Raw genomic sequence first — 24,368 nt, 5'->3', positions numbered from 1 at the left:
TGAAACGTTCCGCTAGTTGGCGTCCAGTTTCCACAATGTGGATGAGACCATATTGCGCGCAGTGGAAATAATCTTATAAATAGATTGCATAAATCTTAGCCTGCCAGAGTTATTTTCTTTAATTAAATTAAAGAATATTTTAATTAAATTGGGTGACTGCATGAAACGGGTTGTTGGTCAGATTTGAATCATCACTCCCAAATGAGACAATGCCATGAATATCAGTGAACTGCTGTTTTTGTTAAAATCCACAAGTTCTTGATGTATTTTCACAACTTACTGGTATTCACATCTGCACATTCAATGTCAAACTCTGACACCAGAAATGAAATTACAGCATTAATTTTGACTTACAATATTCGAAGAAACAAATTAATAGCACACAGTGAATACCAAGTCTGATTAATATGAAATTAAATTTGACCAAAAAATATAAAATCAAGATGGGAGATAAGAAATGGGAGAAGTGCATTAAGGCAAGAAATGCAGCATCATAGAAGGTGCTCCTCCAGTGAGTGTATTTTACCAACTAACACTGCTAAATATAAACACTCTGATATGATCCTCTGGTTTTAATGTAAACCATAACCCCATACAGTAGATACCATTTAAATGAGTTAAAAATACAATCCTTGATCAAACCCAGCCTCCAGCCTTACCGCCGGCTTCTTGGAGCTTGGACCTTCCTTCAGCTCCGGGGGGTCGTTGAACTCCTGCGCTCCAGCTGCCACTTCTCCACTGAAGAAGCTTTGGGAAGCAGATGCAAAGGCAAGACACAGAACAGACCACCTTTGTAAATGAAAGCAGCTGACGGAGACATTGAGCAATAGCGTCACATGGTTTTGACCCATCGATCTCTGGTTCATCTGACCAGCACACTCACGCAGCACTACTCTGCTTCTGTGCTCCCAGAAGCTGGATTGTGGTTCAGTTTAAAGTAGGTCCTATATCTCTGATAACATCGATACACAAGGCAGTGAAGAAAGGTTTCAGCACACTGGCCTTCATTAATTAGGGAATTGAGTATAGATGTTGGCAAGTTATGTTGTAGTTATACAGGACGTTGATGAGGCTGCACCTGGAATATTGTGATCAGTTTTGGTCCCCTTGGTGTTCTGACTTCTGACTTCTTCAACTCTGGGTTTGTGTTGAACTTGATGGGATACTTTGTGCAACTCAGCATGTTTAAACAGTATCTCTCAGAGGGATTCATTTGAAACTTTTCAGGAGGTGAGCTCAACAAGATTGAACTATTCAAATTTACTTGGACTCTCTTTTAAACTTACTTCAGGACCAGTAGTCAGAGACACAAACAGCATGGAAACAGGCCCTTCTGTCCAACTTGTCCATGCTGACCTGATATCCTAAATTAATCGAGTCCCATTTGACAGCACCTGACCCATATACACTGGCAGCTTATTTCATATATATACCACCCTCTGCATGAAGACGTTGTCCCTTTAATATATTTCGCCTCTTACTCTAAACCTATGCCCTCTAGTTCTGGACTCCCCCATCCCAGGGAAAAGACCTTGTCTATTACCCTGTCAATATTCCTCATAATTTTGTAACTTCTATTGGGTCACTCCTCTGCCTCCGATGCTCCAGTGAAAACAGCCCCATCCTATTCAGCCTCTCCCTGTAGCTCAAACCCTCCAACCCTCAGCAATATTCCCGTAAATCGTTTCTCATAGAGAAGTTAGCGTTTCAGTCCTGAAGAAGGGTTAATACCCAAAACGCTGACTACTCCACATCCTGGTGCTGCCTGGCTTGCTGTATTCTCCCAACCTCCTGCTTGCCTGCTACGGGTTGCAACATGTAGTGGCTCAGTGTTACCACTGCAGCCTCACAGTGCTGGGGACCCAGGTTTGATTCCAGCCTTGGGTGGCTGTCTGTGAGGAGTTTGCACTTTCTCCCAGTGTCTGCGTGGGTTTTCTCTGGATGATCCTGTTTTCTTCCATAAACCAAAGATGTGCAGGTCATGTGGATTGGCAATGCTTAATTGCCCATAGAGTTAGGTACATTAGTCAAAGCGAAACGGGTCTGGATGGGTTAGTCTTCGGAGGGTCGGTGTGGACTTGTTGGGACAAATTGCCTGTTTCCACACTGTAGCTAATCTCATCTGCACTACTTTTGTCACTAAAGAATGGCAGAGAAGACTTGACGGGCCGAATGGACTAACTTCTGCTCAGATGGTCTTGCGGTCTTAGGTTTCTCTGGAACATTTCATTGGCAATGTGCAGTCCCGGGCTCAATGAGCAGAAGTGTCCATTGAAAGCAAAGCTCATTGTATCGTAGAACTCCTACAATGTGGAACCAGGTCCTTCAGCCCAACACATCTGCACTGATCTTCCGAAGAGTAACCTACTCAGATCCATTTTTCTACCCTCCGTATATTGCACACAGACCCCCTAGGGTGGAATTGATCCTGGGTTCCGGTGCCATGAGGCAGCAGTGCTAACCATGAGGCACCATGGGGTTGTGGCTGTGGGGTGTAGGGGAGGCACTTGCAGTCCAGCAGAAAACAAAAACAGCCCACCTACTCTCCCACTGCACCCACTGTCAGAACTGGCAGAGGTTCAGTCCTGGGGTGTGACCGAAGGCAGCGTCACCGGTGGGATCTGATTGCTGGGAGCGCTGGTGCCCCCGCTGGTGCTTCCGCAAGTTGCAGGAAAACATGAACCTCTTCCCACAGTCGTGCCAGCTGAAGGGCCTCTCCACGGTGTGGACGGACTGGTGCCTCAGCAGGGCTGAGGAATTGCTGAAGGCCTTCCTGCACTTAGGGCAACTGAACGACCTCTCCCCAATGTGGACCCACCAATGGGCCAGCAGGTCGGAGGAAAGAGCAAAGCCCTTCCTGCACTGTGACATCTGGGCAGAAGAATGGCCTCTCCTCGGTGTGGACCCACTGGTGTCTCAGCAGGTGGGAAGAACTGCTGAAGGCCATCTTGCACTTGGGGCCGGAGAACGGCCTTCCCTGGTGTGGACCAACTGGTACGTCAGCAGGGCAGAGGAATCACTGAAGGCCTTCCCGCACTCAGGGCAGCAGAAGGGCCTCTTCCCCTCTGTGGACCCATTGGTGCTTCAGAACCCTTTCAAATTTCACAATATGCTTCTGATAGGAGGGAGACCAGAATTGCACACAATATTCCAAAAGTGGTCTAACCAATGTCCTGTACAGCCACAAAATAACTTCCAAACTCCAATACTCAGTCAGAGGATTGGGAAAGCTTTCGAAACCCACAAAAAACAAGCAGGAAAGAATGGAGGGACAAACCGAATTTTTGAGAGTCAGCTTGGAAGCATCAATGAGAAATCGGCGGACTGGGTTTATTGGGTACCCGTTCTCCTTAAATACATTATATACGTATTTCTCTTATGCTCTTCGTAGTTTCTCTGTGCTGCAGTGTGTAGTGGCTCGTTGATATAATGTCCTGATGCAGCTTCGTTTGTGGGTGTTGGCATGATTGCTTCTACGGTTAAGAACTTGGTTTGCGTGTGTTGTTTTTCTGTCGACGCTAGTTTGAAGTTCCCCATTGACTGTTCGCTCTACTGTGACATCTAAGAATGGCACTTTGTTGTTGTTCTCCTCCTCTTCAAACCAGGAGACCCCCTCAGGCCACAGTCTCACTACTTGGAACACCAATATACAGACTAGTCAAAGGCCTCCACTGAAGACTAAAACACCAAGTCGAAGATTCACGTCACTCCATTTACTCCATCCAAGAATTCCTGAACACCAAAGACACCAAGATCGAAGATGATGGAATAATGTTGTGCTTTGGCATAACAGCCCTGTTCACATCCATTGACATCAACGTGGCCAAAGAAAACTGAAGACACTACTCGAAGAACCAAAGTCACAAACACAGCACCAACTTCATCAGCAAAGATAACAGTGTCAAGCTCGTGGAACTGTGCCTTATCACCCACTTCATATTCAGTAACAAGCCCTACAAACAAATCAACGGAACACCCATGAAACCACCAGTGTCAGGATTCCTAGCAGAAACAATAATGCAGAGACTCGAACAAACAGCCCTTTCAACGATCCAACCCAAACTTTGTGTCCGCTACAGTGATGACACTTTTGTCATCAAAAAATGAAACAAATTAGAGGAAACCTACAACACCATCAACAATATCCTTACGGGCATAAAATTCACAAAAGAGGAGAACAACAACAAAGTGCCATTTCTCGATGTCACAGTAGAGCGAACAGTGAATGGTAAATTCAAAACAGCGTCTACAGGAAAACAACGCACGCGAACCAAGAACTTAGCTACAGAAGCAATCATCCCTGCACATACAAACAAATCTGAATCAGGACACTATTTCAACGAGACACGACACACTCGAGCACCCAGGAACTTCGAAGACCAATCAATAACTGTACAGCGCATTTAAGAAGAACGGGTAGCAAACAAACCCCACAGAAAATTGCTTCTCTGACCGGGAATCGAACCCGGACCGCGGCGGTGAGAGCGCCGAATCCTAACCACTAGACCACCAGGGAGATGTCAATGCATGGTGTCAGATCTGCTAGAAATGACTTACCTGCCCGAAAATCGAACCCGAGCCGCGGTATATCGAAGGCTTTCACCTGTGCATCTACCAATATCATTTCTTGTATCCATTGCTCCCGATGCGGTCTCCTCTACATTGGGGAGACTGGAGACTCCTCGCAGAGTAAAGTCACAGCGCTGAGGGAACATCTCCAGGACAACCGCACCAATCAACCCCATCGCCTTATGGCCCAACATTTCAACACCCCCCCACTCTGCCGAGGACATGCAGGTCCGAGGCCTTCTCCATCACCGCTCCCTCCCCACCCGATGCAAGGAGGAAGAACGCCGCATCTTCCGCCTCGGATACATTCAACCCCCAGGACATCAATGTGGACTTCACCAGTTTCCTCATTTCCCCTCCCCCCACCTTACCTCCGTTCCAACCTTACAGCTGACCTGTCCTACCTGCCAATCTCCCTGACCACCTATCCGCTCCACCCCCCTCTCTGACCTGCCACCTCCATCCCCACCCCCAATTCACCTATTGTACTCTTTGCTACCTTCTGCTCAGCTCCCCACCCCCCCGCCCCCCCCCCCCCAACCAATTTATCTCTCCACCCTGGAGGCGTCCTGCCTCTATTCCTGATGAAGGGCTTTTGCCCGAAACGGCGATTTTCCTGCTCCTCGGAAGCTGTTTGACCTGCTGTGCTTTTCCAGCACCACTCTGATCTAAACTCTGGTTTCCAGCATCTGCAGTCCTCACTTTTGCCGAACCAATAAACCCAGTGTGCCGATTTCACATCAACAAATTGACACAAGCAGACGCAACGTGTGCAGAAACCCTAGCCACATTACTTTACATAAAAGACATCTGTGAAGTGATGTCCAGACAACTCAACCCTCTCAGCATCATGGTAGCCCACAAACCTACCAACACACTTAAACAGCGGCTAATGAACCTGAAATACCCGATACAAACAACCCGCAAACGAATGTTATTTACAAAATACCATACAAGGAAATATATACATGAACTCTGCTGCACAGTTCTCTGTGGCAAGAAATGCTGGGATGAGATAAGGAATATTTTTTTCAGCCAAAACGAATCGGCACTAACTGGACAGCCATTTAAAATCAACGCTGTCAGGCCAGGATGGAAGATCCAAAGGGATGAACAGCTTTCATATTTCCTGAAGATTTACAAAACTGAGACTGGGTTTTGGTGTTTGTTCCCATTCCACTCCCAGGAGCCGCAGTGGTTGGGGCGGTGAGTTGGGGAAAGTGAAATATGCCCGTGAGAAGCGTGTGGGGCTCTTTCAGCTTCCCCTCCTCTGACAGCGCTGTGACGGGACTCTGATGTTCTCAGGGACACTGACTGACGCGAGACAGTGAAAAGATTCCCATTCCCGCAGATCGGGAATTCAAACCGTATGTCGGCTTCAGGACAATGAGAAAGATTAATTGAGGTGTGTGAAGAAGCTGTGAGCTGCATTTCAAACAGGTAGGTGGAGTCAGATGCGTCATCCATTGCGCCCCTGGCCGTGTGCGTATCTGACGCCGCCATGATGCAGAGTTCTGACGTTAACACGGACATGCGCAGCAATGGGAACATTCACAAGGTGAACAGACAAGATAATCACCGTCACTGCTTCCCTTCCATTGTCCCAACTTTGTGAAGCAGTATCTTTCATTGGGAAATAAAACACCTTTGTCCTTCGGTACCTGCTTCATTTCGATCACGACTTCACGCCCCTCACTGTTCTAGTCTCATTTCCAAACTCTTGGCTCATATCCTCAAAAGCAGCTCTGTGGGTATCTGCTTGTTCCACCCTGACAGGCAGTGGGTTGCAGATTCCCGACCAGTCTCAACGTGATTGAAATATTTCAACCCCTCCACTGATTTGCATCTTTAAAAAAGCCGTGGAGCAATCTCTCTTTCTTTTTGACGATAGTTCTCAACTGTAGTCGGCAGGGTTCACACCTGCGTGGGGAAACCGCAATGGATTTCATGTCCATCGCATTCACCACTCGGCCCACCAATACAGAACCACACTGACAGCTTCATTTCCCAGGTCTCTCTGCCTGTGGAGCTGAGAAAGAGTGAATCATTGCAGAGTTTGTTTGAATCCAATCACTCCACAGGTTTCGAAAGGGTTAAATATCTGCAAATGGCGAGTCTGGGTGTTTCATCCCGAAAGATGAAACGGACGTTCAGTTAGAAACAAAACCAGGAATTGCAGGAGCAACTCAGCGGGTCAGGCAGCATCTGTGGAAAGAGAATCAGAGACAACTTTTCAGAACTCCTTTTTCCTCATCCAGGTACAGCCAAACCTGCTGAGTTTCTCCAGCCGTTTCTCTCTCTGTCTCGGATTCTCAGCATTCGTAGTCCTTTACGTTAGAAATTCAATCAATTCAGAAACCCCTTTGTGCTTCCTCAGTGGAGAAGATTTCCGTTTGGGAAACATTTTCCTGACACCATTAAAAACTGACACCTTCGCAGCCAAGAAAGCGGTAGGAGCGAGAGCAACAAACACTCCATGCCTGGGTGGTTTCGAATTACCAACCTTCCGGTTAACAGCCGAACGGGCTGACCAATTGCGATGTAGAGATACGCAAACGCACAGCTTGCACAGTCTGTTAGAGGAGGCTGTTCGTCAATGCATAATTCTGTCTGTCGTGCCCAGCATGAACATTGTCCTCTCCAACATAACTAGGAACTCGCCCTCCGACACCGGGGCCATCGCCCTTTGAGCCTTTCCGTGTCTTGCCTGTTCCCGACTTTTCACAGTGACCCGGAGCCGGAAGGCGTTTGAATTCCTGATGTGCAGGAACGAGAATTTTATCAATGTCTCAGATCAGTTCATGGCCCGAGAATAATAGAGTCAATCTCCCGGCCTCTTAAAAAGGGGACGGTGTCTGGACTGTCTCTGCTCAGTCGGACAGTTCATTCCTTCATTCTCCTCTAATTCCATTTCCCAAAGCGTTTCTGAAGATTCACAAAGCTGGAGACTGGGATTTCTGTTTTATTTCATGAACATATTTCCACCTGCTAACTGACAATATTTTGCTAAAATCTCTTCCCGATTGTAACACTTGCATCATGTCCAGCCATGAGGTATTTCCATTTTGGGAATGTTCTCTTTGGAGCAAAGAAGGTTAACTGGAGATGTCCAGGGGCTGTTGGCAATGCTGGTAGAAGAAGTGCTGGGAATGGACAGGTTCATGATCAGAAGAACCTATTGCCACTGACTAGGATCAGTTACCAGAGGACAGGGATTGAAGTTTTTTAATGGGAAGCAGCATTTGTGAAGAACAAACACAGCGAATACTGCAGAAAGCCAACGGGTCGAGCAGCATCTGTGGAAAGGTAAACAGAGCTGACGTTTTGAGTGTGCTATGGTTTTTGTTCAGAACACGAGTTTCCTGCATGGCAATAAATTCCCAGACGTGAGAAAACGGGACTTTATTGAGACGGGTTTTGTGAAGTTTGAGCGATAATGCAACCAACAGGAAGTCATTTAAAATCGCCAGCGAAGAAAGCATAGTCAGCAGGTTACCACCCTGGGCGGGGGAACCCCACAGGGTGTCTAAGGCAGCAACGTAAATGTTCGGCCACAACTAGAGGCCTAATATTTCTCATGGAATGTTTCCCACAGGAAAGGTGAGTATTGGGCTTGTCAGCCTATTTCAGCTTCCCCTCCTCTGACAGCGCTGTGACGTGACTCTGATGTTCTCAGGGACATTTACTGACGCGAGACAGTGAAAAGAGTCTCGTTCCTGCAGATCAGGAATTCAAACCGTATGCCGGCTTCAGGACAATGAGAAAGATTAATTGGGGTGTGTGAAGAAGCTGTGAGCTGCATTTCAAACAGGTAGGTGGAGTCAGATGCGTCATCCATTGCGCTCCCATGCTGCAGAGTTCTGACGTTATACGGACATGCGCAGCAATGGGAACATTCACAAGGTGAACAGCCAAAGATAATCACCATCATTGCTTCTTCCATTGTCCCAACTTTGTGAAGCAGTATCTTGCATTGGGAAATAAAACACATTAATCCTCAGGTGCCTGCTTCATTTCGATCACGATTTAAAGCCCCTCACTGTTCTAGTCTCATTTCCAAACTCTTGGCTCATCGCCTCAAAAGCAGCTCTGTGGATATTTGCTTGTTCCACCCTAGCTGTATCCTTTACCTGGTCTCACCAACAGGTGACTCCAAACCCACAGCAGTCTTGTTGACTCTCTACTGCCCCAACTCTCCAACCACCCTCCCCCAGCAGATGGGCTGGGAAAATCTTACATGGAGACAGGGTCTGGGTTGAAATTGCTGACTGAGGCAACACTTCCTTTGGATTAAGGTTGTACCAAGGATCCAATTACAAAGGGACAACTTGGTGGTTACCAATAGTAAGGGAAGTGAGGTGGGATGGTGTTTGCGCGCTTTGACCCAGAGTTGTTTAAAAAGCAGCTACGTTTTCTATGCCTTTTTACTGGGGGGAATCTGAAGCTGTAACAAAGTTGTCACAGTAAAGGTTACCTGAACTTATCGCCGGGCTCAAGCTCTCATTAAAAGCTTTGAGCTCCAAGAGGTTTTTGTTTTAAAGCTGCTCATTTCTTTCAGCCTTCTGCACAAAGTTTCCAATGTCGTGTATCAGATGGAGCAGTGAATGAGGAGCTAGTATTGTTAGAAATTGTAAACTTTTCAGGACTGCAGGTAATGTGTTGTTACATCAGCATTTTAAAGTTTACTGGCAGCACTGGGCAATGTGGGCTGTATTCACTAGAAACAATGTGGAGTAGCTGGTATTGGACTGGGGTGTACAAAGTTAAAATTCACACAACACCAGGTTATAATCCAACAGGTTTATTTGGAAGCACTTGCTTTCGGAACGCTGCTCCTTCGTCGGTTAGCTGAGAGGTATGAATAAAAGTGACGGCTTGCATTTTCTTAAAACAAGGAAGGGCAGGACTTGTACAGTTAATGGTAGGGCCCTGGATCATGTTGTGAAACAGAGAAACATTGAGGTGGAGGGGCATTCAGATACATAGTTCTTTGAAAGTTGCATCATTGGTGGACAGGGTGGTTAGTTGAAACTTTATTGCTGGAACAGCACAGCAGGTCAGGCAGCATCCAGGGAACAGGAGATTCGACGTTTCGGGCACAGGCCCTTCTTCAGGAACGTCGAATCTCCTGTTCCCTGGATGCTGCCTGACCTGCTGTGCTGTTCCAGCAATAAAGTTTCAACTTTGATCTCCAGCATCTGCAGACCTCACTTTCTCTTCCGGACAGGGTGGTTAAGAAGGCATTTAGCACCATTGCATTTATTGTTCCCCCCACTGCGTATAGGAGTTGGCCCATCATGTTGAGGTTGTACAGGATGTTGGTGAGGCCACTTCTAGAGTACTGAGTACACTTCTGGTCACTCTGTTACTGGAAGAATACTGTGCTGTACATCTCTATGACTCTATAAAAGATCCATTACAAATTTGATGGACCAAACAATTGCCTTTTGAGAGAGATAAACGAGAGGATCAATATTTAAGTAAACTTCCAATTTTTGTTCTCCTGCCAAAGTCTCTGTTTTGTCGGGGACAGGGTAAGCCAATAGACCTTGCAACTCAACCTCATCTTGTCCTCACCCAATATTTAAGGAAAATAAGGGATGATGAAAAATACCGGCTTTGCCAGTGATGCTCACAGTCCATGAACAAATAAAACAGATTAGGGTGCTGCCATCACTGCATGTGTCAGAATTAAGTGATCAGAAAAATTCTGAACTCACACTACACACAGTTTGCGCACAATGCCATCATGTCTATTAATTCTGATCATTTCAATTGATATTCAGTCTGTACCAAATTCAGAGCAGTCACGGTTTATGTTTCATTGGCAATTCTACATGTTGACTTTCTATTATCACAATCTCTTTGACGTTGTTATATGTATTTAATCTTTAGATTGGTTGTGTCTTTAATTGTGAAACAGACTGAAAATTCACAACTTCACCAAATGCCAAAACGTTTTTATTTAGGATGTTTGGGCACTAGCACTGACAAATAAAATATCAAAGAAATACAAAGTTTTCAAGAGAGATACATATCTTGTTTAATCAAATACATTGGCAGTGCAGAGAATTTCAGCAAAGTGCAATAAATATTCACTTTGTACCCCTTATTCAACTCATTCAAGAATTTCAAATTGAGCTTGAGGTAATTCAAGAGAAAATGGCAACATTCGTTTGTTAATACACTCACCATAAACTCTGATAAAAATAATCTTTCAAAGTAACAATGTTTAGTCCCAAACAGAGCAATTAAGTGCAAAGTTACTTTCAACCATTTAATAAAACATTGCAAATTTTATTTCCTATGAAAAACAATTTTATAGTTTTGATAAGATCTTTACAAATATATTAAACAAAATAGCTTTCCTGGGTGTTAATATTGACAACAGTTATGCAGCTATTATTTGGCAATTGACCAACTAATTGAAATAATTTCAGAATAAATTAGCTGCTTCATTATAATACATTAAGATATTTTAATAAAGTCATGAAAAGGAAATCTTTAACACAAAATTAAATAAAATACAAAACCATCTTACAGAATTCAATTCAAATCATATCTGTTGAATCACAAAAAGATGATGCTCAATGTACCAATGACAGACAATCACTGGTAATGAAGGAAAAACATTGTGAAGAACATATATATCTCAATTATATCTTAAATGAATATCTACTTTGTCTTGGACAACAATGACTGAAAGTTTTTTTGGCGAATTGAAACTACAATAGCAAAGCTTTAGAAAATCCATCACTGAGCCCAACCTTCAATCAATGTTTTTTTCAGGAAATCCCTTTCAGATTTCAGGCTTCTCCAGCTACAATTAGCACGAAGGGAAAGGCTGAGCAATAGCAATATCTTGGCTCTCACCCAAGTATTCTCTGAAGAAAAAAAAATGCATCTGGATGGGGACATGAATAAGGAAGGAATCAGAGGGATATGGGCCAAATGCTGGCAAATAGGTCACTAGGTTACTTTAGGATATCTGGTCGGCCTGGACTGAAGGGTTTGTTTCTATGTGCTCATTACAGATACTCCTCTTCTGTGATCCCCAGTCATCTCCCCATACCAGCTGTACTTTTCATGAAATAATTTGACAATTGTTGACTTCTATCAACCTCTTCAATCCTGAGAAATTTCCTCTCTCTGCAAAATGTGGTTCACGTTGGCAAGTTCAATCCTCCTCCGTTCCTCAGGAATGCACTTTATAATGTGCAACGTTCTCAATAGCTGTTTAACATTCAATGGGGAAACTATTTTCAGTCCAACAGTTAGACAGAATTTCTCTGAAATGTTTATAGCAAATGCACTGCTCCCATGAAAGCTTGTGGGGCCACAGTTAAAATGCTTTTAACAGCCTTTTCTTTAAATTTCCCTGACTTCCCAGGATAGAAATTTTCTCCCAAAAAATCCAGCAGTAAAATGATTATGGAGCTATCAATAAAAATGTCTCAGTTGGCTTATCCAAGGTTAGAAATGGAAGAACATCTCTCTTCAAGGTTACAGCTCAATTTGCCCTTTCAGCATTCCTTGAAATTAAGGTGTTCCATCATAATGTTTAATTATGATCCATTAAAAGCAGTATCTACTCTCATCTGAGTGCAGAACCAACTCAACTGACTGAACAAGCAAAATAACTTTTCTGTATGCACTTTAGATGTGACATCCTCTCCCTCTCTCTCTGTTGACCCAACAGGATTACCAGGGCTATCGAGTAACGATTGCTGATCTACAGTTTGCTTCTGCTGGTTAACATAAGCATTTAATAACTGCCAGCCTGGTCATCCCCAAAGTCAAAGAACAGACTGTTCACCTGTGCCTGCGCAGAGGATAAATTTCACTTGGAACAGATCACAAAATGACAACTGTTACCAGTCCCACAACTCATGAGTTTCCATGGACAAAGTTAAAAATCACACAACACCAGGTTATAATCCAACAGATTTGTTTGGAAGCACTAGCTTTTGGAGCACTGCTCCTTCATCAGGTGGTTATGGAGAATGAGATCATGGTCACGGAATTTATAGTCAAAGGAGTCAAGCATTATGGAAATGTGATGCATTAAACAATTTTAGATTAAATCTTTCATCTTTTAGAACGGGTTTCTGCTCTTTGGTATGTTAATCCCAGAATTTGGTTTTAATTACCTTCTCAAAAATGCCATTGAAATGCAGAGCTTTTTGAACAGAGGTGTGAATTCTGTTTGTGTCCCAATGTCCAGTCAGACTGACATTTTTCTTAGAAAAGCTCTGTACTTAGATTACATTCTTGAGAAGGTAAATTATAGATTAGGGTGGATTGGCAGTGCTAAATTACCCACAGTGCCCAGAGATGTGCAGGTTCGGGTGGATTAGCCATGGAAAATATGGAGTAAGGGGGTGTGTATGGATGGGTAGCAATATGGAGGGCCAATGTGGAATAGATGGGCCGAATGGCCTGCTTTCACATTGTCAGGATTCTGTGACCCTCCCCAACAAAGGCACATTTTATCTGCATCTATCCTTTCAAACCCCTTTCAGAATTCTACTGGTTTCAATAAGATCACTTCTGATTCAGAGAGATATACAGCACAGAAACAGACCCTTTGGTCCAAATCATCCATGGATTCTCAAACTGAACTCGTCCCACTTGCCTGTATTTGGCCCATATCCCTCTAAACCTTTCTTTTCATGTACCCATCAAATGTCATTTAAACGCTGTAGCTGTCCCTGCATCTCCCACTTCCTCAGCAAGATCATTCCTCATGTAAACCACCCTCTGTCAAAACGTTGCTCCTCAGGTTCCTTTTACGCCTCTCTTTTCACCTTAAAAAAAAAATGCCTCCTACCTTTGAGCTCCCCGACACTAAGAAGACCCTTTCTATTCACCTTACCTCCACTCCATGATTTTATAAATCTCAGTGAGCGTACCCCTCAACCTCCTGTGTTCTCGTGAAAAAAGTCCCAGCCTCTCCTTGCAACAGAAACTCTCCAGTCCTGGTAAATCTTTACCAAACCCTCTCTAATAGTATTCTTCCTCTTACAGGGTCACCCAGAGCTGTACTCAGTACCCGGAAAGTGGCCTCACCAACATTCTGTTCCTCAACAAGATGTCCCAACTCAATGGTGTTAACAGTGGAGGCAATGCTGCTGAATGCCTTCTTAACCTCCCTGTCTAGCAGTGATACAACTTTCAAAGAAATATGTACCTTAACTCCCCCCATGTCTCTGTTTTACAACATGACCCAGGGCCCTACCATTAACTGTACAAGTCCTGCCCTTCCTTGTTTTAGCAAAACACAACTGCTCGCTTTTATTCATACCTCTCTCATACACATGCTCTCTCTCTCTCTCTCTCTCTCTGTCATATACATGTACACACACCCCCACCCCCCGAACACACTCTCAGGCTTATACTCCATCACACTCTACCAAATGTTCACACAGTGTTACGCACACTCGCATGCACAAACTGACATGCACACAATCACACTCTCATGCACACACACCCACAACTCTATGGGGTGAATTTGGCAGAATTATATTTGCAGATACATTCAATTTTGCTCAAAAAGCACAGAATCTGCAGGCAGTCAATCCATGTAATATTTTATAAATTCCTATTTTGGAAATAGAACCAATCTGATTCAAGATTGGGATACTGGGATAGACTCGAAGCTCACACCTGTAATGCATTGTCTGAGCTAAGATATCACTTTTTAAAAAAAAAAACCTTAAGTCATCTCAAGACTATGACTTAAAAGTAGTTCTGGGATTTACAGATCAACAAACTAAAACCTGCAACCCATTCTAAAAGATGAATGGCTTCACAGCACTCTTGGTTTGTTCAATATATCCTATTAGTTGCATGACACTGATTTTTGCAATAAAATGTGTCTTATGATCCTGCTCCACAGCTACCTGATGAAGGAGCAGCGCTCCGAAAGTTAGTGCTTCCAAAGAAACCAGTTGGACTATAACCTGGTGTTGTGTGATTTTTAACTTTATCCACCCCAGTCCAATGCTGGTATCTCCACATCATATCTCGTGAACACAGCCCACACCTTAGTGCTGCCAGTAAGCTTTACAATGCCGATGAAACGACGCACTCTACACTCCTGAAAAATTTACAATTTCTAACGATACTCATTCACTGCTCCATCTGATATACGACATTGGAAACTTAGTGCAGGAGGCTGGAAGAAATGAGCAGCTTTAAAACAAAAACCTGTTGGAGCTCAAAGCTTTCAAAGTCTGAGCCCAGCAGTAAGTTCAGGTTACCTTTATTGTGACCCAACTTTGTTACAGCTCCAGATCACCTCAGCAAAAATGTGTTGAAAAAGTAGCTGCTTTTTAACAGCTCAAGGTCAAAGCACCCCCCCCCCCACCCAACCACTTTCTTTACTATTGGTCACCACTGACTTGTCCCTTTGTAATTGGATCCTTGGCACAGCCTTAACCCGGAGGAAGTATTGCCTCACTCAGCAATTTCAACCCAGACCCTGTCTCCAAGTAAGTTTCTCCCCGCCCATGTGCCGGGAGGGAAAGAAGTGGGGGGAAGCAGGTGGAGTCAACTACACTGCTGTCGGTCTGCAGCCACGTGTAGGCTAGACCAGTGAAAGAATGCAGCTGGGACGACAGAGTGAATCCTTTGCCACAACAGCAGTTTCCTTCCCTAAAAAGGACGTGACTGAATCAGAATGGGGCTTCCCCCCCACCCCGCCCGATGGTTTCATTGTTAGATTCTGACCTCCAGATTACTGACCGAATTCCAAATCCGCTGTCTGCTGCGGTGGGATTCAAACCTGGGAGTTCCAGAACTAGGTTGGTAGCCCAGTCCACAATGGCACTCGACAGTCGCTCCTTCAATCCCCCTGCAATGGCACGTGAACTCCTTGGTGCCTCCGCAGGGTGGCTGCCCGGGTAAAGCCCTTCCCACATTCGGGACAGCTGAAGGGCCTCTCCCCCGTGTGGACCCGCCGATGCTTCACCAGGGCAGAGGAATCGCTGAAGGCCTTCCCACATTCGGGACAGGGGAATGGCCTCTCCCCCGTGTGGACACGCTGGTGCTTCAGCAGGTCAGAGGAATCGCTGAAGGCCTTCCCACATTCGGGGCAGGGGAATGGTCTCTCCCCCGTGTGGACTCGCTGGTGCTTCAGCAGGGTGGAGGAATCGCTGAAGGCATTCCCGCACTTGGGACAGATGAAGGGCTTCTCCCCCGTGTGGACCCGCTGGTGCGTGCGCAAGTTGCCCATCTGAGTGAATCCCTTCCCACACTCAGGGCAGCAGAAAGGCTTCTCACCTGTGTGGATCCGCTGGTGGATCAGCAGGACCGACGCCTGGGTAAAGCTCTTCCCACATTCGGGGCAGCTGAAGGGCCTCTCCCCTGTGTGGACCCTCTGGTGTTTCAGCAGGGAGGAGGAATTGCTGAAGATCTTGCCGCACTCTGTGCAGGGGAAAGGCCTCTCCTGCGTGTGGACCCACTTGTGGGTCTGCAGGGCAGAGGAATCGTTGAAGGCCTTCCCACACTCAGGGCAGCTGAAAGGCTTCTCCCCAGTGTGGACCCGCTGGTGCGTCCGCAACTTGCCCTCCTGAGTGAATCCCTTCCTGCACTCGGAACAAGGGAATGGCCTCTCCCCAGTGTGGACCCGCCAGTGGGTCAGTAGGGTGGAGGAGGTGCTGAAGGCCTTCCCACACACAGTGCAGGAGAATGGCCTCTCCCCCGTGTGGACCCGCCTGTGGGTCTTCAGGTCAGAAGAATAGCTGAAGTCCTTCCCACAATCGGGGCAGCTGAAGGGCCTCTCCCCAGTGTGGACCCATCAGTGCCTCAGTAGGGCGGAGGAATTGCTGAAGGCCTTCCCACACCTGGGGCAGGTGAATGGCCTCTCTCCGGTGTGACTGCGCCAATGAATCTCCAGGGCAGATGGAGCACGGAAGCCTTTTCCGCAGTCGCCACACTTCCATGATTTCTCCACGGGGTGGGATTCCTCAGGTTTCTCCATGGCCGAAGCTTCAGCTGTACACAAATGCGTGTAGAGCCCCGCCTCACCGTGAATTCCTCTTTCCAGGCTGTACAACTGTTACTGGCTCCACGCTCAGTGCGCTGCCAACAGTAGGGTCACTCACCCAGTCCCACTGATGCTGAAAATGTACTCAAACAGGAACCAAAAAGCTTTGCTCCTTCTCACAGAATCACAGTCAAACATTGTTGCAGTCAGACATTGACAACAAAGTGAGGACTGTAGTTACTGGACAGTCAGTGCTGGAAAAGCACAGCTGGTCAGACAGCATCTGAGGAGCAGGAGCGTCGACGTTTCAGGCATAAGCCCTTCATCTGTTAATTTTGAAACTTCCGTCCTCAGATCGCCAAATACTCTGTAAAAAGAGATTACAAAAGTCATCAGTGTCAGTCCAGGGTAGAAATTCAAAACAAGTATTTCTACTTTCTTTTCTTTAGTTATTCCACAAAATTGAAAGCACCATCTCGCTCTCTCTTTCTTGGTTCTCACACTAACGTCCCTGGGAAGTGGGGGGAAAGGAGACATCAAAGCATTAAAACCGACACCAGAGAGAAACTGTACATATGTTAGTAGAAAGCCAGAGTCATAGAGATACACAGCACAGAAACAGACCCTTCGGTCAATCTCTTCCGTGCCAACCTGATACCCAAAATCAATCTAGTCCCATTTGTCAGTACTTGGCCCATATCCCTCTGAACCCTTCCTATTCAAACACCCACCCAGATGCCAGCATCCACCATTTCCTCTGGCAGCTCATTCCTTACACACATCACATTCTGCATGAAAAAGTTGCCCCTTAGGTCCCTTTTAAATCTTCCCCCACCTTAAACCTATTACCTTCTGGTTCTGGACTCCCCCATCACAAGGTAAAGACCTTGTATATTTACACTATCCATGCCCCTCATGCTTTTCTGGAAGTCTATAAGGTCACCCCTAAGTCTCTGGCGCGGGAGGGAAAACAGCCCCATCCCATCCCATCCCATCCCATCCCTCCTCACCCGGGTAATTAAGACACATTCCTGAGTTTGCAGAGTCTGCCCCCTCCCTGGAATCACTCCAGTTGCTCGAACTGAACAGATTTTACCCCCACTCCCTCCCAGGATGAAGGGTTGCCCAGAGGGAGGGAGTTTCACTCTGAAACGGACAGGGCCACTTCCGCGTTATGACGTCATAGATGAAGCGAGGGGGCGGGGAAGGCCGACAACAGCCCCGCGCACTGCGCCTGCGCAGCCCTGCAGTTTGCAATTGGGTAATCCCTTCCTTTCAGAGAATTCCCAGAGTGTGGAAGCAGACCACTCGGCCCAAGGAGTCCATACCGACCCTCCGAAGGATAACCCACCTACACCCATCCCCCTATTGCCCTGACTAATGCACATCCCTGAGCACTACGGGTAATTTAGCTTGGCCAATCCAACCTAACCTGGACAAAGTTAAAAGTCAAACACCCAACAGGTTGATTTGGAAGGACTGGTGTTAACAGCGCTGCTCCTTCATCAGGTGGTTGTGGAGAATAAGATCATAAGGCACAGAATTCATGGAAAAACATTACAGTGCCCTGCCACTGAAATGATATATTGAACAGACCTGGATTAAGTCTTTCATCGTTTAGAATGGGTTGCAGGTATCAATAATATGTAAATCCTAGAACTTTCTGTCAGTTACGTGTGTGCATGCATGCATGAGGGAGAGAAAAAGTCTCTTTCTGTGCTGTATATCTCTATGTCTGTATGATAACAAATGATTTATGTTGGTGTAAATATTGTTGTAAATCAAAGCTGGGTACTAATAGTTAGATTTTATTGCTGGAACAGCACAGCAGGTCAGGCAGCATCCAGGGAACAGGAGATTCGACGTTTCGGGCACAGGCCCTTCAAGGGCCTGTGCCCGAAACGTCGAATCTCCTGTTCCCTGGATGCTGCCTGACCTGCTGTGCTGTTCCAGCAATAAAGTTTCAACTTTGATCTCCAGCATCTGCAGACCTCACTTTCTCCACTAATAGTTAGATGTAAAGGAGAGAGTATCCCTCAAGTAGGCAGCTCATTCTATAAGAATCCTGGGAAGTCTCTATTTCTGGTTTACTTCCTAAAGAACAAACATTTGGGGGTAGCATGGTGGCTCAGTGGTTAGTACTGCTACCTCACAGCAATAAGGACCTGGGTTTGATTCTGTGTGGAGTTTGCACATTCTACCCGGGTCTGAGTGGGTTTCCACCGAGTGCTCCTGTTTCCTCCCACAGTCCAAAGTTGCGCAGGTCAGGTGAATTCGTCATGCTAAATTGCCTATAATGTTAGGTGCATTAGATAGGGGTAAATGTAGGGGAATGGGTCTGGGTGGGTTACTCTTTGGAGGGTCAGTGTGGACTTTTTGGGTGGAAGGGCCTGTTTCCATACTATAGGAATCTAATCTAATTAAGCACCTATATATTTAACTTTGTTTCATTTTTCTTGTTTGATTCCATGCTATGACTACACTCTTGTGCCTGATTGGTTTGAGAGACTGGGAGATTGTGGGTTGGGTCTCAATTCACTGAATGTTTTATTGTTCCAGAAGGTGTAAAGGGGTGGGGGTGGGGTCAAAGCTTCAGCAGAAATCCAGCAGAGCTGAGAGCAGACCCACATTTTACTCTGTTGGAACAGGAAAATCAACAGAGGACAGAGAAACCAGGACCTGAAATCCGAGCTGACACCAGATTACCCTGTGATCAGTGCTTTCATGAGCACCTCTCCCATTCTCTTACTTTCCATTTGACGACCCCCCTCAATTTTCAGGATCCAATCCTTGTCATTCTGAAGCCATGTCTCCATTAGGAGTCTCAGATCATAATTATTCTCTTCAATGTGTGCAGTCAATTCATTCGCTTTTGTTACAATGCAGCACACATTCAGACAAACCATTTTTAGTTTCCATTTTTGTGATCTTTAGAATCCAGTTTTGATTGCTGGTATACTTACTCTCCTTGTCCCTTTCTATCATTCTCTGATGTTAATTCTCCAGATCACAACATTGCTCACTGGCCTTGATTTGGATTGGCCAGGCTAAATTGCCCAAAGTGTCCAGGGATGTGCAGGTTCGGTGGGTTAGCCATGGGAAATACAGGGTTATAGTTCCATAGTAATAGAAGCAGGAGTAGGCCATTGGCTCATCGAGCCTGCTCTGCCATTCATTCAGCTCATGACTGACCTATCCATCGTCTCAGCTACTCCTACCTCCATTGTCCCAACTACCCTTCATTCCCCTACCATTGCAAAACCCCATCCAACTGTGTCTTGAATATACTTAATGAAGCTGCCTCTCCTGATTCCTTGGCAGAAAATTCCATAGATTCACTACTCTCCAGGTAAAGCAGTTCCTCCTCATCTCTGTCCTAAATCTACTCCCCCTAATCTTGAGTCCGAGTCTCATCTACCAGCAGAAATGACTGGATAGGGTAGGGCTTCATCCCCACAGTTCAATGAATTCTCACTTTCCAAGATGTATTCACTCATTCAGTTGCTGTCTCACAAATAAAAGATTTAATTGCAACTTCTTCTGTTCCCAGACAAGGCAAAACATCTTTGAAAGCTGCTCTGAAAGTCCAGTCTTCACAACCACACATCTGCTTTCACTGAAGATGATGAGAGTCATAAGCACAGAAACAGACCCTTCAACCCAACTCATCTGTGCCAACAAGAAATCCTAAATTAATCTAAATCATTTGCCAGCATTTGGTCCATATCCCCCTAAACTCTTCCACTTTATATCCCCATCCAGATGCCTTTGAAATTTTGTAGTAATTGTATCAGACTCCATCATCCTCTGTGAAAACGTTGCTCCTCTGGTCCCTTTTAAATCATTCCCTCTCACCTCAAACATATGCCGTCTAGTTTTGGACTCCCCTACCCTGGGTACTCATCCTATCCTGCCCCTTATAAACATCTATAAGGTCACCCCTCAACCTCCAGTGCTCCACAGAAAATGTTCCTGGCCTATTTAACCTCTTCCTGTGTCTTAAACACTCCAACTCTGGTAACAGCCTTGAAAAACCTTTCTGAACCTTTTCAAGGTTTCACAACATCTTTCCTGTAGCAGGGAGACCAGAACTGAACACAGTATTCTAAAAGTGGCCTAAACCAATGTCCTGTACAGCCACTCCATGACCTCCTAAGACTCACTTTCAAGGAACTATGAACCTGCACTCCAAGGTCTCTTTTTGTTTTGCAACACTCCCCTTCACTGTGCCAGTCCTACCTGGATTGCTTGATCAAAACGCAATACCTCACATTTCTCTAAATTAAACTCCATCTGCCAGTCCTCAGCCCATTGGCCCATCCGATCAATTCTAATTCACAGCAAACTCTTTTTCCTCTCTTATTCCCTGGAAGCTGAAAATCTCCATCCAACGCAATCTCCCTCCATTCTCACTTTGTTGAACCTAATTCCTGCTGCAGGAGAAAGTGAGGTCTGCAGATGCTGGAGATCAGAGCTGGAAATGTGTTGCTGGAAATGTCATTCCTGAAGAAGGGCTAATGCCCGAAACGTCGATTCTCCTGTTCCCTAGATGCTGCCTGACCTGCTGCGCTTTTCCAGCAACACATTTCCAGCTAATTCCTGCTGCACCTCATCTTGAAGGGTTTGGTTCATGCTGATTAACAGGTGTCACAAAGGTAGTTCCGTTTTTGACTAAAAGCTTTTCCCTGGCTCAAGGAGACTCTGTCCATGACTTTTTTCAGAGAGGTAATAAACAGGCCGGGTTCCATTCAGTCTGGTTTGAACAGAGATGAAAAGAATTTTGAGAGGCCTTTTGTTTATATGTAAACAGATGTGACTTCAGGCCAAATTGGTCATGTTTTAGAAGTGACTTGTATAAAGAAAGGGGAGTGAGCTGAGCAGTTTTAGTTCAGTCTTGAACTGGCTGCAAGTTCAACAGGGAGCTGTGTGGAAACTCTCTCTCTCTCAATTTCAACCTATAAGCATGTGTTCCATTTATACTGGTTTTCAAAGGGAGTTGGCTTATTGGGACTGTTGTGTATATTCAGAACAGCATAACTGAGTCTCGTTGGATAGGCTGAGTGTTGTATGGGTTCTTTATTCTGATCTTTGTGTTTCATTGTGTAGTTTTGAGAATAAATTTTAGTCTGTTTTAAAATCTAGTAGTCAACTGAGCTAACTTACTCCAGATAATTTTCACTGTACACTTACCAAATCAAATTACAAAGTTATGGTCTGGGACTGCCTGCTTAAGAATGTTTTGAGTGGTCTGGCTTAGTCCATAACAGGCCCACACTCTCACTCGGGGAGATACAATTGAAACATACAGAACATTGAAAGGCCTAAACAAAGTGGGCGTTGGGAAGATGTTTCCATTGGTGGGCGAGACCAGGACCTGAAAGAGACTAGAAAAGGGAAGACCTTTTCGAAGGGAGATAAGGAGAAACTTTTCAGCCTGAGAGTGGTGAATCTATGGAATTCACTGCCACATGAGGCTGTGGAGGCCAAGTCACTGGGGATATTTAAGACTGAGATAGATAAGTTCTTGAGTATCAAGGGTTATGGGGAGGAAGTGGGAGAATGGGGTTGAGAAACATATCAGCCACAATTGTGTGGTATGAGCAGACCTGATGGGCTGAATAGCCTACTTTCTGCTCCTGTGTCTTATGGTCTCTTGCTGTCTTGGACGCAGAGTGAGAGAGAATTGGGAGCAGGAGTCGGCCATTTGGTCTTTTGAGCATGCAGCAGCACTGAACAGATCATAACTGGATATGAATATGCCTACATCTAGGTGGATAGGCTGGGACATTTTTCCACTGAGGGACAGGAAGTTGAGAGGTTACCTATGAAATTTATAAAACCAAGAGGGGTGTCAATGAGGTGAGTGGCTGGTGCTGTTGCCTTCTGGTGGGGGTTTCAAGATTAGGGAGCAAACTTTTAAGGAGAGAGGAGAAAGATTTAAAAAAAGATATGAGGAACACCTTTTTTTGAAAGAGAGTGGTTTGTGTGTGGAATCAATGTCCTGAGGAAGTGGTGGATATAGGTACAGTAATAGCATTTAAAAGACATTTGGATAAGTACACGAGTAGGAAAGGTTCAAAGGGATATGAGCCAAACTACGTGGGACTAGTTTAGTTTATGAATACAGCCAGCATGGACTAGCTGGACTGAAGTGTCTCTTTCTGTGCTGTATGACTCTGTAACTGTTCTGTACTGGTCTTAAAACCATTATTTTTGCCTTCCCCCATCACCATCCACTTCTTTGTTGTTCAGAAATCAGATGAACGCAGGCTTGAATATATTCAATGACTGCCTGATCACAAAAAGCAATCCCAACTTCTGAATTCTTGCTAATGTACCACTCGCCTTGCTGATTGCTTGCTACACTTGTCTGACAACTGGCAGTGACTGGTGTGGAAAGTTGCCGAGACCCCATTGTACATCCACACATCATTCCTGGTGAAGGGCTCGTGTCCATATCACCAACACTCCTGCTCCTCGGATGCTGCCTGACCTGCTGTGCTTTTCCAGCACCACACTTTTCAACTCTAATCTCCAGCATGTGTAGCCCCCACTTTTTCCACATCCAATATATAACCATTTAAACAAATTACCTTTTTTTCTGCATTTTCTTCCACAGCAAAGGCAAAATCATCACATTGTGGTAACGCGTTTGCCAATGGAGACACAGACCTGGACCAACGCTTGCAGAGTCTGTTCCCCCAACCCCCGATTCACCCAATTTCCTTTCAGTTGCTGCAAGTCAACAATTGAAGCTCAGAATTTAGAAAAGAAACGGAAAAGAGAGTGCCGTACTCACAGATGTTGGACAGAGGAAGGAGGTTGCAATCGAGGGTGAAGTTCAATCTTTATTCAGAGAGAGAGGAGCAACAACAGCAACTTCCGAAGCTCATGTTCCAACTTCCGCATTCAGACAATAGGGGCGCTCTGATTGGCAGGAGGACCAGTCTCCTTCCGGTCCTCCAGTGCTTCCTATTGGTCCATCAAAAGAAAGGCGCGAGCCGTGTGCGCGGACACTGAGCAGCTGGCGCAGTTTTCTTGCTGACTCCGAGGAGCATGCGCAGTGCTTGCTGCCACAGAGACGCTGGAGACCCTGGGAGGTGGTATTACTGACAGATTTGAAGTGTCCAATTGCCAATAGGAGAAAAAAGGCTGGAGCCACTTTCTTTTCCCCATCTGTGGCTCGACTTCTTAGCCCTTTTGCATTTGTTTGGCTGCTCAACTTTTGTATATCTCTTCCCCGGGGTCGGGGTCCTAAACTAGAGGGCAAAGGTTTAGGGTAAGTGGGGAAAATTTGAGGGACTTCGGATTAGAAAGAAAAACAGTGTGAAAGTTAATTGTCCTTAAGAAATACCCTCCCTTACACCCCAACAAAAATAGATTGCTCACAGCCTATTGGATCACTCAGTGGGAAGAATGTTGTGAAACTTGAAAGGGTTGAGAAACGACTTATAAGGATGTTGTTAGGTTTGGAGCTACAGGGAGAGGCTGAAAAGGCTGGGACTGTTTTCCCTGGAGTATTGGAGGCTGAGGGGGTAACCTTATAGAGGTTTATAAAATCATGAAGGGCATAGATAATGTAAATAGACAAGGTATTTCCCCTGGGGTGGGGAGGTCCAGAAGTAGAAAACATTAGTTTTAGGGCGAGGGGGGAAAACTTAAAAGTGTCCTATGGGGCAGCTTGTTTCACACAGAGAGTGGTGTGTAAATTGAATGAGCTGCCAGAGGAAGTGGTACAATTACAACATTTAAAAGGTATCTGGATGGGGACATGAACAGGAAGGTTTACAGGGATATGGGCAAAGTGCTG

General features: G+C 45.4%; 1 non-coding gene and 1 pseudogene across 2 annotated transcripts; both read right to left on the bottom strand.

The window, feature by feature from the left end:
* Positions 1 to 4,444: 4,444 nt before the first annotated feature.
* On the bottom strand, positions 4,445 to 4,516 carry trnae-cuc (transfer RNA glutamic acid (anticodon CUC)). The gene has a single exon. It is a non-coding gene; the product is annotated as a tRNA-Glu (tRNA).
* A 5,996-nt stretch (positions 4,517 to 10,512) lies between these two features.
* On the bottom strand, positions 10,513 to 23,436 carry LOC148143961 (uncharacterized; annotated as a pseudogene). Its single transcript, XR_015751355.1, has 2 exons — positions 23,358 to 23,436; positions 10,513 to 16,925 (listed from the first exon to the last, which is right to left on the bottom strand). The product of XR_015751355.1 is annotated as an uncharacterized LOC148143961 (transcript).
* Positions 23,437 to 24,368: the final 932 nt, after the last annotated feature.

The sequence above is a fragment of the Chiloscyllium plagiosum genome, unplaced genomic scaffold, assembly GCF_037043375.1.
Source record: "Chiloscyllium plagiosum isolate Xiang-an unplaced genomic scaffold, Cpla_swu_hap1 HiC_scaffold_27, whole genome shotgun sequence".
Classification (NCBI taxonomy): Eukaryota; Metazoa; Chordata; class Chondrichthyes; order Orectolobiformes; family Hemiscylliidae; genus Chiloscyllium; species Chiloscyllium plagiosum.
This window is presented reverse-complemented; position numbering and strand designations above follow the sequence as displayed.